Below are 15,542 nucleotides of genomic sequence, written 5' to 3' on the forward strand. Positions count from 1 at the left end.
TTTACCTGGGATGAGGCCCCCCATCCTCCGCTCTCCATCAGGTGTGGTTGTCCCTGGGGGCTGGGAGGGCACCTGTGGGCTTATGCTATGGTGTTCCACCAGGGAAATAGGTCCACAGGTCCCCTAACGCCTGCCCTGCCCAGGCGTTAAAAAATGGGGCAAAGCAAGCTTTGCCCCATATTTTGACTCCTCCTCCCTCCCGTGCACCATTTTTGTACAGGAGTATAAATATGCCGTTACGGCCAAAAAGTCATTTTTTGCATGGGAACGCCTACCTTGCATCTCATTAAGGCAACATAGGTTTCCCCTTCCAAAAAATGACTTTAACTCCATAAATTTGATGCTAGATTGGTCTAGAGCCAGAGTATAAATATGGAGTTCGTTTTGCACCGAATTTAGAGTCGAAAACAATGACGCTAATTTGATGCAAACAGAGTATAAATATGCCCCCTAAGTGTGCTGAGTGATGGGCTAGTCCTATGGGGAAGATGGACTGTATTCCCAAAAAATCTCCAAGACACCGTTATCACACTCTCCCCCACCACTAAAATGACAGCCAGGCTCAGGGAGAAGCTATGGTTCTCTGGAATGGATGCCTGAATGAATGCTATGATCACACAATGTGTGTTATGCCAAATGAACAGTAAGAATGAACGACCAGCACCAGTCATAACAAACGACCTAGCACAACACTACAGACACTAGTTAGTTCTGACTTTGGAAGCTTCGCCGACAGCAGGCAAGCCTTCGTACTCATGGAAGCCTACTCGAAATTCTCAGCAGTCGAACTGGTGAGATCGACAACTTTTGAGCATGCGCAACCAGCATTGGAGAAAACATTTGCAATATTTAGCTTGCCCACCACTATCAGGATGGACAATGGGCCTCCCTTACAAGGGAAAGCCAAGAATATTTACAAAGCCTGAATATTACACACCAGTGTATAACGCATCAAGGTCCACAGGCCAAGAGGGATGGTGAACTATTTATGTGCATTATAACCAAGGACCTCAGGGTAAACATACACAATTTGGATGGGGTCTGCACAAATTCCTGTGCACCTTACCACGGCACACCCAATTTTTCAACAGATGCACCCCACCAGCACTCATGTTTGGGAGAAGTCTCCATGGGGCATTCCCCACTATGCCACCCTGAAGGCTGCAGAAGTTGGACACAAAAGAAAGTCATGACAGGTGGCCCCAGAGCAACCACTGAGCTATGCTATTAGGTGAAGCAAAGACTCTTACCTCCAAATAGATGATACAGTAAGACTTATGGACATACAACCTGGTTCATATTTCTAAAACATTTTGAACAAGGTTTATGAGCAATCATAGAAAAGGGATTATGATCACAACCCAAAAAGGGAGAGAAGTAGTGAACGGAAAGGTATCATGGTTCAAGAAAATACGGGTGTCAACTCCACCTACAAGTGGGACAAACAGTGGCCCCGAATGTAAAGAGGATAGGTCTAGAAATGATCATAAGGAACAAGCTGATGAATAACTGGCAGCGACTCTATCCGGCACCAATGGAGAATGCCATCCGACTCCCCCTCCTCAGGTGACAACCTTGTGCAAGACCCCCCTTTAACCTATGAAGTGGCTCCAACAAAATGCAACATGAGATCAAACCAATGCTACCTTCCACGCCCACTTCCACCACCCAGTTCCCGCCTGAACAACTTTACCAATGAAGCATTCGCTCCGGTGGTTGATAGCGTCAAAGACTTTAAGATTGGAAGTGATGTTGTAGGATAGCAGTCCATCTACCCTACTCTGGAGCATGCAATCTGAGGCTGGGCAGGACCTCAAGTATAAACAAGCATTGGCAAAGTCAATAGGTCTCACCTATACAAGAGCTATTGACTTTGGCAATGTATTTTGCCATGTTGTACACTAGTGTGGCTGCTGTTCCGCATGGCTAAATGTTAGTGGCGTGGAGTGTCATAGTGGAGTGGGGGTAGAGTGTCATAGAGTGGATGTGTAGAATGTCATAGAGTGAAGTAGGAGGAGTAGAGTGTTGTAGAGTTGTGAGGAAGGGAGTAGAGTTTAATGGTTCAGTGGCAGAGTGCCGTAGAGTAGAGTGGAGTGGGGTGGAATAGGGTGGAGTGGGTTGGAGTCAATTGAGGAAGTAGGGTGAATTTGGATTGAAGTAGAGTGGGGTGGATTGAGTGGAGTAGGGTGTGGGGTACATGGGATTGGAATGGGGTGTATTGAGATGGGATGAGGTGGATGGGATTGGGGTGTATTTGAGTGGGGTGCATTAGTTTGGATTCTCTTGTGTGGTTTGTATTGGAGTGATGGGGTGGGATAGATTGGATTAGGGTGGGGTGGAGTGGATTGGATTGAAGTGGAGTGGAGTGGGGTAGATTAGACCGGACTGCAGTGTGTGGATTGGAGTAGAGTGTGATGGATTGGAGCAAATGGTGGGATTAGAGTGGGGTGGGGTTGATTGGAGCTGGTGGGTTGGATTGGAGTGGTGTGGGGTGGATTGAAATGTGGTGGGGTGGATTGGATTGAGGTGTGGTGGGATGCAGTGGATGGATTTGATTGGAGTGGGGTGGGGTGGATTGAATGGAAAGGGTATACTGGATTGAAGTGGGATAGATAAAGGTAATTTGGAGAGGGGTGGATTGGACTGAAGCAGGGTGGATTAATGTGGGTTGGTCTGCACTGGAGTAGGATGGATTAAAGTGGATTGCATGGAAGTGGAGTGGGATCGATTGGATTGGAGTGAGATAGATTGGACATGAGTGGGATGGATTGGACTTGAGTGGGGTGGATCGGACTTGAGTGGGGTGGATTGGACTTGAGTGGGGTGGATTGGACTGGAGCAGATTGAGGTGGGGTGGGGTGGATTGGATTGGGGTAAAGTGTACTGGATTGGAGTGGAGTAGATGGGGCTGGGCTGGATAGGGTTGGTGTGGGGTGGACTGGATTCTAATGGGTTGATTGTGATGGATTGTTGTGGGATGAATTGGGATGGGGTGGGGTGGATTGGGGTGTGGTGGATTAAATTGGAGTGGGGTAGATTGTTTTGGATTGAAGTGGGTTGTTTGGGATTGGAGTGGGGCAGGTTGTTTTGGATTAAAGTGGAGCAGATTGGAGTGGGGCAGACTGGATTGGGGCAGATTGAAATGTATCGGAGTGAGGCAGGTTGTTTTAGATTGAAGTGAGGCAGATATGAGTAGAGTCAATTGTTTTGGATTGGAGTGGGGCAGAAAGTTTTGCGTTGGAGGGGGACAGATTGGAATGGGGCAGATTGTTTTGGATTGAAGTGGGACAGATTGTTTTGGATTGGAGTGGGGCAGATTGTTTTGGACTGGAGTGGGACAGATTAGAGTGGGGGAGAGTGCATTAGAGTTGATTGGAGTGGGGTGGATTTGGTTGGTGTGGTGTGGATTGGATGGGAGCAGAGTGGATAGGAGTGTGGTAAATTGGGATAGAGTGGGGTTAATAGGATTGGGGTGACGTGAATTGGATTGGGTGAAGTGTTTTGGATCGGAATGTGGTGGACTGGAGTGGGACAGATTGTTTTGGATTGGAGATGGGCAGACTAGAAAGAGGAGGATTGGAGTAGGGCAGAATGCTTTGGATTGGAGTGGGGCAGATTGGAGTGGGGCAGATCTGAATGGAACAGATTGTTTTGGATTGAAGTGGGGCAGATGAAAGTGAGGCGGTGTTGGACTTTTTACTTCTACAAGGTCATATCCAATCTTTTTGCCTCCTGCCTCCTATTTTTTCTGATCTGTTGTTGTTGGCTTTTGAACTCTGAGCACTTTACCACTGGTAACAGTGCTAAAGTGCATATGCTATCTGTGAATTGTACTGTTGATTGTTTTTTCCATAATTGCCATATTTGATTTACTGGTAAGTCCCTAGTACAGTGTACTAGAGGTGCCCAGGGCCTGTAAATCAAATGCTACTAGTGGGCCTGCAGCAATGGTTGTGCCACCCACATTAGTAGCCCTGTAATCATGGCTTAGACCTGACCGGGCAGTGTGTGTGTGTGCAGTTTTAAACTGACAATTCGACTTGGCAAGTGTACCCACTTGCCAGACCTAATCCTTCCCTTTTCTTACATGTAAGACACCGCTAAGGCAGGCCCTAGGTAGTCCCAGGGGTAGGGCGCAGTGTATGTTTAAGGTAGGACATATAATAATGTGTTTTATATGCCCAGACAGTGAAATACTGCCAAATTCGGTTTTCACTGTTGCAAGGCCTATCTCTCATAGGTTAACATGGGGGCTGCCTTTAAATATGATTAAAGCGTAGATTTCCTTTGGGAGTGGATAGACATGTGGAGTTTGGGGTCTCTGAACTCACAATTTAAAAATACATCTTTTAGTAAAGTTAGTTTTGATATTGTGTGTTTGAAAATGCCACTTTTAGAAAGTGGGCATTTTCTTGCTTAAACCATTATGTGACTCTGCTTGTTTGGGGATTCCCTGTCTGGGTTAGTTTGACAGTTAGGCTGTTTGCACCTCTCTCTAGACAGTGACACAAAGGGAGCTGGGGTGTAGCCGGCATATCCTAATGAGCCATCTGTGCTAGGAGGGAGGGGAGGAGTGGTCACTTACACCTTAAAGGGCTGTGCCTGCACTCACACAATGAAGTCTCCAACCACCTGGTGTGTGTCTAGGGCCTGGCCTGGGCAAGGCAGGATTTCACAAACAAGAGACTTTCCTTTGAAGTAAGCCTACTTCAAAGGCCAAAGTGGGTATAAGAAGAGCACCAAAAACCACAGACTTTAGATCACTTCTGGAAATCAAGAGGAACCATTGCCTGGAGAAGAGTTGAAGAGCTGAGGAGAAGTGCTGTCCTGCCTGTGACTGTGCTTTGCGGAGCTGTCCTGCAGTTGTTGCTTCTGCCTGTGCAATGGGACAAAGACTGGGCTTTGTTGTGCATTGCTGCTTGTGAAGAAATCTCCAAGGGCTTGTCCTGAGTTTGCCTCCTGTTGTTTAAGTCTCAGGGCCATCAAAGACTTCTCCTGCCAGCACCTGGACTCTCTGCTGAGACTCCTGTCCTGCCAAGTGGTGCCCTATCCAGTTCCTGGGGCCTTGGAAGGTGAAGCTGGCAGACCAAGACTGAAAATCAACGCACAGACCGCAGTGCGGGAAAACTTTTGATGCACCTTCCGAGATGCGGCTGAGAAACGTTGCGCCGCCGGCTTCGTGGCAGAAATTGATTCTCCACCGTCATCGCAGCTGTAAGATCGACACACACTGCTGGAGAAACGACACACAACACCCGCTGACGGAGGGTGATAACGTTGCAACCCACATAGCGCTGTTTTGCTGATACCGTGCAGCAGGATTTTCGATGCAAACTTTGCTAGGCGTGGGGAAACGATGCAAAGCTTACCCAGACCTGAGTGCTTGCCCGGATCGACGCATCATTCTCCTGCGGAGAGAAAAAAACAACGCATTCCGACCCGACCAGAGGAGGAGAAACGACGCACGGTCTCACTTCCGGGTGAGAAATTGACACTTCGCTAACCTTTCCCAACGCACACTCGCCTGTGTGTGTTATTTTGACACCACTGAGGTACTTTTCAACACTGTCAGTGTTTTTACTGTTATCTCAAGGATTTAAGACTCTTTTGCTTTTAAAATTAAAAACTTGACTTGTGTATGGTGGATTTCTGTCGTTTTGATCTTGTTTTGTTTAGATAAATACTTCCTATTTTTCCAAACCTGTGTTGTGTCATTTTGTAGTGTTTTCACTGAGTTACTGTTTGTGTTGTTACAAATACTTTGCACCTAGATTCTGAAGTTAAGCCTGCCTGTTTGTGCCAAGCTACCAAGGGGTTGAGCGGGGGTTAACTGAGGGTGATTCTCCTTTATCCTGTGAGGGTCCTTGCTAGGACAGGGGGAACCTGACTGCCAACCAAAGACCCCATTTCTAACAGGTGGATTGGAGTGAGGCAGATTGTTTTGGATTAAAGTGGGGAAAATTGGAGTGAGGTGGACTGGAGTGGGGCAAATTGTTTGGGATTTGAGTGGGGCAGAGTGCTTTGGAATGCAGTGGGGCACATTGAAGTGGGGCAGATTGTTTTGGATTGGAGTACAGTAGATGGCAGCGGTGCACACTGTTTTGGACTTGGGCAGATTGGAGTGAGGCAGATTGTTTTGGATTGGAGTGGGGCAGATTGGAGTGGGGTAGATGGGAGTGGGGCAGATTGTTTTGGAGTAGGGCAGCTTGTGTGGGAGTGGTGCAGATTGTTTTTAATTAGAGTGGGGCAAACTAGATGGGGCAGATTATATTGGTGAGGATTTGAGTAGGGTGGGTTGAAGTGGATTGGATTGGGCGAGTGGTTTGGATTGGAGGGGGGTGGATTGTTGTGGGTAAAGTGAGGTGGATTGGGGTGGATTGTGGTGTGGCAGATTGGAGTAGAGTGGATTGGGTGTATTGCACGATTATGTGTTAAAGCATCATTTCAGAAATTATACATAATAAAGAAACAATGTTGCTTTGCAATGTTTTGAACAATCGCCATATTTTGAGGAGAGCTCCCACGATCAAAACCAAAAGAAACATGAGTGGAAAGTGAGAAAAAACGACTTGGCAAAATAAAAAAGTTACTTTTAAAAAACAAACACTTTGCAATATTGTTTGTCCTGCTGGGCTGTCACGAGCCTTCTGTTTGAAGGCACTAGAACAAAATAGTAAATTGATCACGTTGTAAACAAATGGGCACTAATTAAGTTGAATCAATCAGTGATTGATCCCTGCTCCACACAGAGGAACCAAAATGATGCCCGGCTTGACTTGACAAAATAGGATGCTGAAAAGAAGAGTGCCATGCAAACCATCAAATGGTGAGTGACAGACAGGCTCCAAGCCCTTTACTGTACACAACAGAGTTTTGACAGCGAGATGCATGTCCTAGCGCATGCACTCGCAGGTTTGACTCTAATAAAGAGACTACTGACCGCTCGGGGCAGAGTACATACCTTAGAACGAGCGTGCCTGTGTCTCCTTTACAAATTCTGCCCGCCACCTTCTCTCTGCAGTAATCCTCAGGTTTTCCACAGGACAGGCAATAGAGGTGTTATTCGATTTGCCTGAACTATATAAAGAGATCATTTCCTTTTTTTATGAACCAGAACATAAGTTGGCAAGAGCAATACAAGATATCACCAGCATGTTTCTATAGCAATCATAGCGGCAACATAGGATAAGAGAAAGCAATGGGAATGCCAATAGGCAGGGGTGGCTCCTTTGCTATGGTGAAGGAGCGTCTCCCCCCTGCCCAAGAGCCAGGAGATGAAAAATGAAACAATAGTTCCAATATTGTTTCATTTTTCATCTGCTGGCTCAGCAGTACAAGGAGGGGCAGGGCTGGGCCACAAGAGGTGGGAGGGGGGATGAGGATTGAGTGCGCCTAAGTGCGCATGTGTGTTTGGATGGCCGTCTGAGGCTGGCCAAACATACATACGCACTTAGGTTTCTCCAGCCTGGCTGTATACACAGCCAGGCTGGAGAAACTCCACAGGCCCCAAGGCTGTGTCTGCCGCTCAGACCAAAGTCTGACGCTGCTTTGATGCTTTGTTTAGCATGAAAGCAACACCAGTCCTGGTAGGGAGCCTGTGGTGGTGTCCCAGTGAATGCTGGTACACCATATGGCGTGAAGAGGCACGCAAGGCTGCAGGAGATGACGACAGTGGTAAGGTAAGTTCTTTTTTTTTTATTCCGCCCCCCGCCTCTGTCCCTGCCCCCCCTCACCCTCTTGAGATTTGCGGCGGCCACTGCTACCAATAGGTTACATGGCTGAGACTGATTGGTTGTGCCAGTGCTTGTTTATTTTCTTAGCTATCTTTAAATCTGGCTCATAAAATCCACCAGAGATTGAAATTACGTGTCATATCAGGAAAACGTGCATCCTGCTTAAAAAGGCATTAAAAAGGAGCATGTAATGCTGCTTGCATCTTCTTTTCGTTTATTGTACCTTTTCACCCACAACAACAACAAAAACATTTTGGCCCTCATTTCAACCTTGGCGGTCAGACGAGGCCGACCGCCAAGGCTGAACCACCAGTCGGCAACCCATGCGTCCCGAAACCCGCTGCCCGCATTTGGACATCCCCGCTGGGCTGGCGGACGGAAACAGAGTTTCCTCCCGCCGGCCCAGTGGGGATGTCGTCTGCAACATTGCAGCCGGCAGCAATGTGGCGGTGCGGCGGGTGTAGCAGCACCCGTCTCACTTTTCACTGTCCGCCAGGCAGACAGTGAAAATCGGGACAGGGCTGTGCCTGGGGGCCCCCGCACTGCCCATGCTAAGTGCATGGGCTATGCAGGGGCCCCCAGAGGCCCCCAGGGCCCTGCAACTCCCCTTACCGCCAGCCTGTCCATGGCAGTGTCTACTGCCATGGACAGGCTGGCGGTAAGGGGAGTCAAAATCCCCAGGGCAGCGCTGCCCTGGCAGATTCTGACCGCTGGGACATTCATGGCGGTAAACCGCCTGTCCCGGCGTTGTGACCGCGGCGCTACTGCCGCAGTAATAATTTGGCGATTCGTACAGCCAGCCTGTTGGCGGTACGAACGCTACTTTAACTCTGGTGGTCGGTGACCGCCAGGGTTGTAATGAGGACCTATGTCTTGAGAAACTAATGCGCTGACCACTTAAGACTTCTAAATTTCTTGATGCCGTCCTATGAGCCTGGGTTTGGAGGTACCATGGAATAGGTACTGAGTGAAACAGGAGAAAGAAAGAAATGCGAGGCTCAGCACACCTGTCTTTGAGCCATCACCCGCATACTGTAGGTTCACTCCAGTTCCTTTTATGCCTTTGTTGACTACTGCAATCCAAACTTCTAGAAGGGAGCGGCTCTATGGTTCAGGATACCTCAAAGATAATGGCGTACTTATTTCAGTATGTCATAACCCGTGTACAAAGGCTTAAGCGGAAACCATCCTAGCCTCGAATAACTGAACGATGCAGGTTCGCTCTGCTCATAATGGCTTGGGCGGTTACATCGCTCTAGAAACCTTTGAAAAAATTTAGTCAAACGGTTCCTTCAACAATTCAAACAAGTCACGTTTTCAAATACATTTATTTTAGTAGTTGGAAAGAGTGTCATGAACTTGCAAGACACCTCAGAGCATTACTGATAGATAGTAGATAAAGAATGAGGTCCTTGGATGGGGAGGGCAAGACTGAGGGCCTTACTTAGGGTTTGGCTTACGGGATACTCTGTCACAAACTTGGTGAGTGTTCAGTCCACCATATTATTATAGTCAATAGCACTTGTGATGATAGCAGACATGACATTTGCCACATATGTGAAAAAGTACCCTCTCCACCAAACTCTAAATAACATCCTTAGCTTGTTCTGGAGTATAACAAACTCTTTTCAACATTGACCACTAGCTATTACCAGCTGTGATGAGGAGTTATTCTAATATAACAATATTTCAAGTTCTAGCACAGTGCCCACTGTTCTTGCGTTATTTAATATCACATAACATGGGGAAAAACAGAATACCATCAGACCTGATGCTTCTGTTGGCCAAGGTAAATTTAAATTATATATGAGTCTTCATCAAAAGTGCAGCCAATTATTTTAGATTGTTACTCAAGTATTTAATGGTGCTGCTAAAATATGATTCTCAGTGTGATCGTATAGCTATGTTGATCTAAGCTGGCCAAAATGACAACCAGTCATGGGTTAAGGCTGATTCTTAATTGTGGAAGGGCTGCTCCCTGTTCAAAGGACACCTTTGTTACACAACCAAGGACACAAAGGTGGTTTCTTCATGTACTAAGACTGGTGCTGATTACTAATTATGTGAGCGGCGAGAGGGAGGACTACTGATCCCAACATTTACCCGGGCCTCCAGGAGGTGGGTCCTGCATCTTCACCAGCTGCTGCTGTTGTTGGCGTTATGAAGCGCAAGTACTTGTCCTGCAGCATGGGTTTCTGTGAATGGCGAGAGTGAGGATCACTGCTATTCACCAGGGCTCCCAGGAGGCAGGTCCTGCATCTCAATCGGTTGCTGCTGTAGTTGGCATTACAAAGCGTGAGGACTTGTCCCGCTGCATGGGTTTCTGTGAGCAACCAGAGGGGGGACTACTGCTCCCAACATTCAACAGGGCCCCCAGGAGACAGGTCCTGCATCTTACCCAGCTGCTGCTGTATTTGTCGCTATAAAGCACAAGGACTTGTCCAGCAGCAAGGGATGTGCATGGGCCAAGGGTGGGCCCGTCTGCACCTGTCAGAGTCAGGATGAGGTAGGGCAGGGCCACGCCCCTTGGCTTTTTTTTTATCCTGGAGGCTGCAGTATTTCTATTTGCCGGACTTGGTTTTAGCATCCAGGTAGGAGCATTGTGGGGCAGCCCTGCCTCTGCTTTCCCTCCTTTTTAGTAAGGTCGATCAGGGGTGTGGTGGGCTGCTTTCTTTGTTACATGATTTTGGAACTTCCCCATGGTTGTGTTAAACTCAGGACTTTGTGGATAGTGTTATACGAGGGGGCACTGGCATCTGTATCCACATCCAGTGACTTCTCTCATTCTTGTGTTTTGCGTGGTGGCGGCCCAGCCCAATTCTTCCCAACTTTGATACTTCTGAGATGTAAAACCAGAGGAATCAGAGAAGTAGAGGCAGCCTCTTGCTGTTTGAGGCCCAACTTGCTGCCGACTGGTTATGCTCATGGGGAAGAGGAAAGTAACTTGGGAAAAGGCTCGCCACCAATAACCAATCCAAGGAATCAGCTGCTAGACTCATTCCTAACGTGGGCAGTTATTGTAGTCTCTAAATAGATCGACCTCTACTGTGATTCTGATGTTACAATCTCCAGTGAAAGAGGCCCTCAGAAAAAGTGTAAAAGGAAATCTAAATCTGGGGGTATTGCTTGGGCCGGGAACAGGAGTAGGCGAGACAGTGGAATGAATGAGTCTGCTTCTTTATCTGCACAGCAGTCCAATGAACCTTACTGTATTGATTGGTATATCATTTTGAAGCCATTTCAAACTTTGATTCAGTTATGTTTAATCCCACTGATTGAACGGTTGCATTCTTTGGAACTCTGTATCAGGCCGAGGGCCATAATCAGAAGTCCACCTGGTGTTTTGAATTCTCAAACAAATGGCCATCTGACCAGTCCAGATGTGAGCTCTGCCCATGAGGTGGCCTCTTTGGGCAACAGAAGGGGTGGTAGTCCTAGTCTGGCCGGTGGGACCTTGGGGATCCCCACGTCCAGCAGATGTGTGTGGGGGCACAAGGGATGTTTCTTCTGGAGAGAGTGAGCGAGATGCTAGTCAGACCACTTCAGGGTAGAACGATCACAGTCAAAGTGTCAGTCATCACAACTGAGACAATAACGCCCAGGATCTCCCTCCAGCTTGCTCCCCGTATGTAGGCTTTCTCATGGGAGTTCCCCCTTCCAGGTCCTCCACCCAAGAAAATCATTCTTGTTCCTAATCCTAAATCAAAATCTGTGTTTTTTTTAATTGCAGAAGTACGGCTTAGTCCAGCAACTATTTACAAGTGTAAGAGGGAGCAGCTTTGGGAGCCCCCTCAATGGAAGCAAATGTATCCCCCACGCATCCAGCTCTCTCAAGTCCCCTAGTATGTGCAGACCGCCAGCTGCACTGCTGTTATCCACTAATAGATTCTTGGTCCTATCAGATTTGAATGGCTGAGATTGACACTCTGTCCCAGATGTTGGGTCCTGTGGATTTATTTGGCTGGGGCAGGGATGGAAGGTGATCTGTGTTTTGCCCATGTACAGACTCTGTGGACTAGTCTTCCCCAACTGGTCAGTTGCTCCTGCTGCATCATTGTTTAAACCTGATTCTTTCTACCTCAATCCAACACTAGTTCCTGGCCACTATGTTTTAGCTAGTCTTCCCTCTGGCTGTCTGAATTTTACTACCTTGTTATCCTGGAATGTAGATGGTCTGGTTTCAAAACTTCCTTGTTCCTAATGGGGCAAGTTTATAGACAGCTTTGATATATGTGCCTTCCAAGAAACATGGGCTGTGGCTCCGCAGTTTCATGCAGGGTTTGTCAGCTTTACAGTGGCAGCTACTACTTCAGAAAAAAGGGAGGCCATCGAGGGTGGGTGGGGGGTTGACTTTCCATCCGGGATAAGACTTTGCTGCGTTGCAGGCTTAAGAGGATCAAGTCGTGTTGTCCAGACATTCAATGTGTAGTTTTTAGGTTTCCTTCTGGTGAAGTGTTTCATAGACTAAATCTGTTCTGTAGGTCTGGGGGTGGTGTAGCAGATCTGCATGGTATTAACCTGCTTAGTGGGGACCTGGCCGATGTGCCTCCCAATATTTTTAAAATAGCTCGGCGATTTCAACTGCAAATACAAACTGCTGTCAGTTTCAATTGAGGCTTCCAGTAATGATGAAGACATTGTAGGGGGGGTTCATAGAGCCTAAATTCCCCCAGTAAGAAAATGGACTTGTGCAGTTTTGCAGTTGAAAGGCTGTACTTATGGGCTCTGGACATGTAATCTGGACGTGGCACTCTAAATCTGATAAGGGAGGGAGCCACACATATAAATGAGCTCATCTTACCAGTTTTATAGATCACATTTTGCTGGAAATTAGGCTGTGGCCCCTATTGGCGGATATGGTGGTAATCCCAAGGCAAGACAGTGACCACAATGCATTGTGCCTAAACTTGATGCCGCTATGAGCTCCTCTTTGCAACACACCCAATGAGATCCTTGATAGGAGATTAGTTCCTGCCAACAATAAGCGAAGGGTGAAATGGACCATGATGGTTGAGTCTGAGGAAACCCTCATAAGAATTCTAGATGTTATGGCTGCAGGTTTGGCAAAGGAGGGAGCTGCGGAGGAGCTGAACAGCTGCCCAGCCCCTGTATCATCCATTAGTGATATTCATTGTGCTATGTTTGCTTTACTTACAAAGGAATCGTTCAGGACTGTGTCTAGGAGAAAGGCAGCTTCATGGTACACAAAAACTTGCTGGAATGCTAGGTCCACGTTATTAGGGGCAGTCAAAGCTGGGGAGAGAGCTGTCTTCCTCTGTAACAAGAACGTGATATAAAGATACTATTTCCAAAGCTAAACGGAATTGAGGAGTCAATAAATGGGCCTCTATGCTGGCTACCTTCAGATGCAGAGACATTCGCAACTTCTGGCAACTTGTAGCGGGGGCGATGAGGAGCTTCATGCTGCACTTGACTCAAGCATTGCGGGGGGGCATTAGTTGATCATTTCTGTCATTTGTATGCTGTGTCAGATGTTGTAGAACCTCTGATCCCACTGATGACAACACCTGTCTAGGATTTGTAGTGCAGGGCTGTTATGCCTGATATGGAGATAGTAGAGTTGTTCCCTGCCCTTTTGTACCATCGGTTTGACTATGTGTCAGCCGTTGAAGTCCTTTCTGCTTTCCACATGATCTCGCTTAACAAAGCCTCTGGGTTGGACAAACTGCTCACAGATTTGCTTAAAATGTTCAAGGATATATGGTGCCCTTATTTTGTCATATATATTTAATGCTCTATTGGCCGGTGCTCCCATCCCACCCATGCGGGAAGGAGCTGAGATTATCCCAATTTACAAAAAGGGATGCAGGTCCTCCTTAGCCAACTACATACCAATCAGCCTTATAGATTCCACACAAAAGCTGTTTAGCTGAATTTTACTAAATAGGTTATGTGATTGGATGATGCATACAGATGTCCTCACCCCACTTAAAGCAGAGTTTTGTGATGGTATTTGTACTACTGTCCAGATCTTCTAATAACAAATGTTTTACTGGAGGTATGTGACACTGAAAATTGCAGAAGGGGAGGCACATAGGACACACTGAATGCATGGAAAAGGGCCACATGGGGACACATAGTGCCAGAATCAAATGGCCCTATTGCCACCGGAGTATCACTTTTAGTGATGCTCATGTGGCGCTATGCACTCTGCCATAATCACAACTTGGTGTTAAACCACTTTTTGTGGATTAAAACCACCTGTTAAATATGGCCCCTTTACACGCAGCACTTTGCCTGGAAGGTGCGTGTAATCAGTGTGGCTGTGCCACAACAACACCCATTGCATATTGTTGTTGCCCCAGATTTAAGACTACATGCAAACCTACTTTGCGTCCGCCAGCCCAGCGGGGATGAGGCCGCAACATAGGAGCCGGCTCCTAATGGAGCCGGCGGTGTTGCGGCCATGCGACGGGTGCAGTAGCACCCGTTGCGCTTTTCACTGTCTGCTATGCAGACAGTGAAAAGCTGCCTGGGGCCCTGTTAGGGGGCCCCTGCACACCCCTTACCGCCAGCCTCTTCCTGGCGGTGCAAACCGCCAGAAACAGGCTGGTGGTAGGGGAGTCATAATCCCCAAGGCAGCGCTCCCCTGGCGGATTATCACCGCCGGGGCTAAAACGGCAGGAAACCACCGGCCCCGGCGGTGCGACCGCGGCGCTACCGCCACAGTCGTAATAAGGGTCTCCGTACCGCCAGCCTGTTGCCGGTACGGACGCCACATTACCCCTGGCGGTCTCCGCCAGGGTCGTAATGACCCCCATGGTCTTTTCTCAGCCCTACACAAGCATAAACAATAGGACTATCTCACTTCCCAGCCACAATCCTGCAAAAGTCTACAGGTGATACAGAGTGGCATTAGCATTAAGTGGGGACCTGCAATCTTCACAAGCAGGTGAAGGGGACCACCTGTACAGAAGTATGCATTGCTCGCTCTCACCATTACTTCACTAAGTACCAACAACTTACACTACACCTGTATATTTGTGAAAACATCTTAATCACAGTGTCACAGAACCTGAAGAAACACTCCACATCAGTTTGTGCATGAGCATACACTGTGTGCCCCATTGCTGAAAAACTATCCATCTCACTGGCATACACCTGTAGGAGGTTTCATGACCCTCCTCAAGGGCCATTGCCAGAAACCACTATTTCTACCTCACCATAGTTGTGGTTTCCTCACTCTATTTAGAGCTAGAGAAAATACTGGGTATAAAACACCGTAACAGCCTCAACTAGCTCTGCTGATGTAAGCCCTTAGCCCAGCTTTATATTCACCACCAGATGGCCAACTCACAACGGCATTGACCCCATCCTATTTAGGGCATAGCAATTGTCAATGCATTTTTCCTACCTAGACGTACCATATGAAGCATGGAAAATTTACAATGGCACCCACGGGCTTTGATTTTTTGTTTTTTGTCACAACTGAAGCTTGTTTTCAGAAAACAAAAAACCTATGCTGAGAGGACGCATCAAGCATTGCACCACCTTGGCAATGGATTAATAGCCACAATGGAGCCATCACAGCCACTGCTCCACTGCAGGTATAGAGATGCCGGCCCGGCGGGGATCTGTGAATTATTGTAGCAGGTCCTCTACCAGGGATGTGAATACTGGTGTGGGCTGTGATGGTGTGCCCGCCGGGCTCCACAGTTGTCAAATAGTTCCTTTCTCTGCTTGTTGGTGCTGCTGTCATTAAGTTAAGTTACGGTCCTGATTTTAAAAAAAGGCACACAACTGCACTAGTGCAGTTGTGCATCAAAACAATTACTGCTGGCTAACGCC

Source organism: Pleurodeles waltl, chromosome 1_1 (genome assembly GCF_031143425.1).
Source record: "Pleurodeles waltl isolate 20211129_DDA chromosome 1_1, aPleWal1.hap1.20221129, whole genome shotgun sequence".
Lineage (NCBI taxonomy): Eukaryota > Metazoa > Chordata > Amphibia > Caudata > Salamandridae > Pleurodeles > Pleurodeles waltl.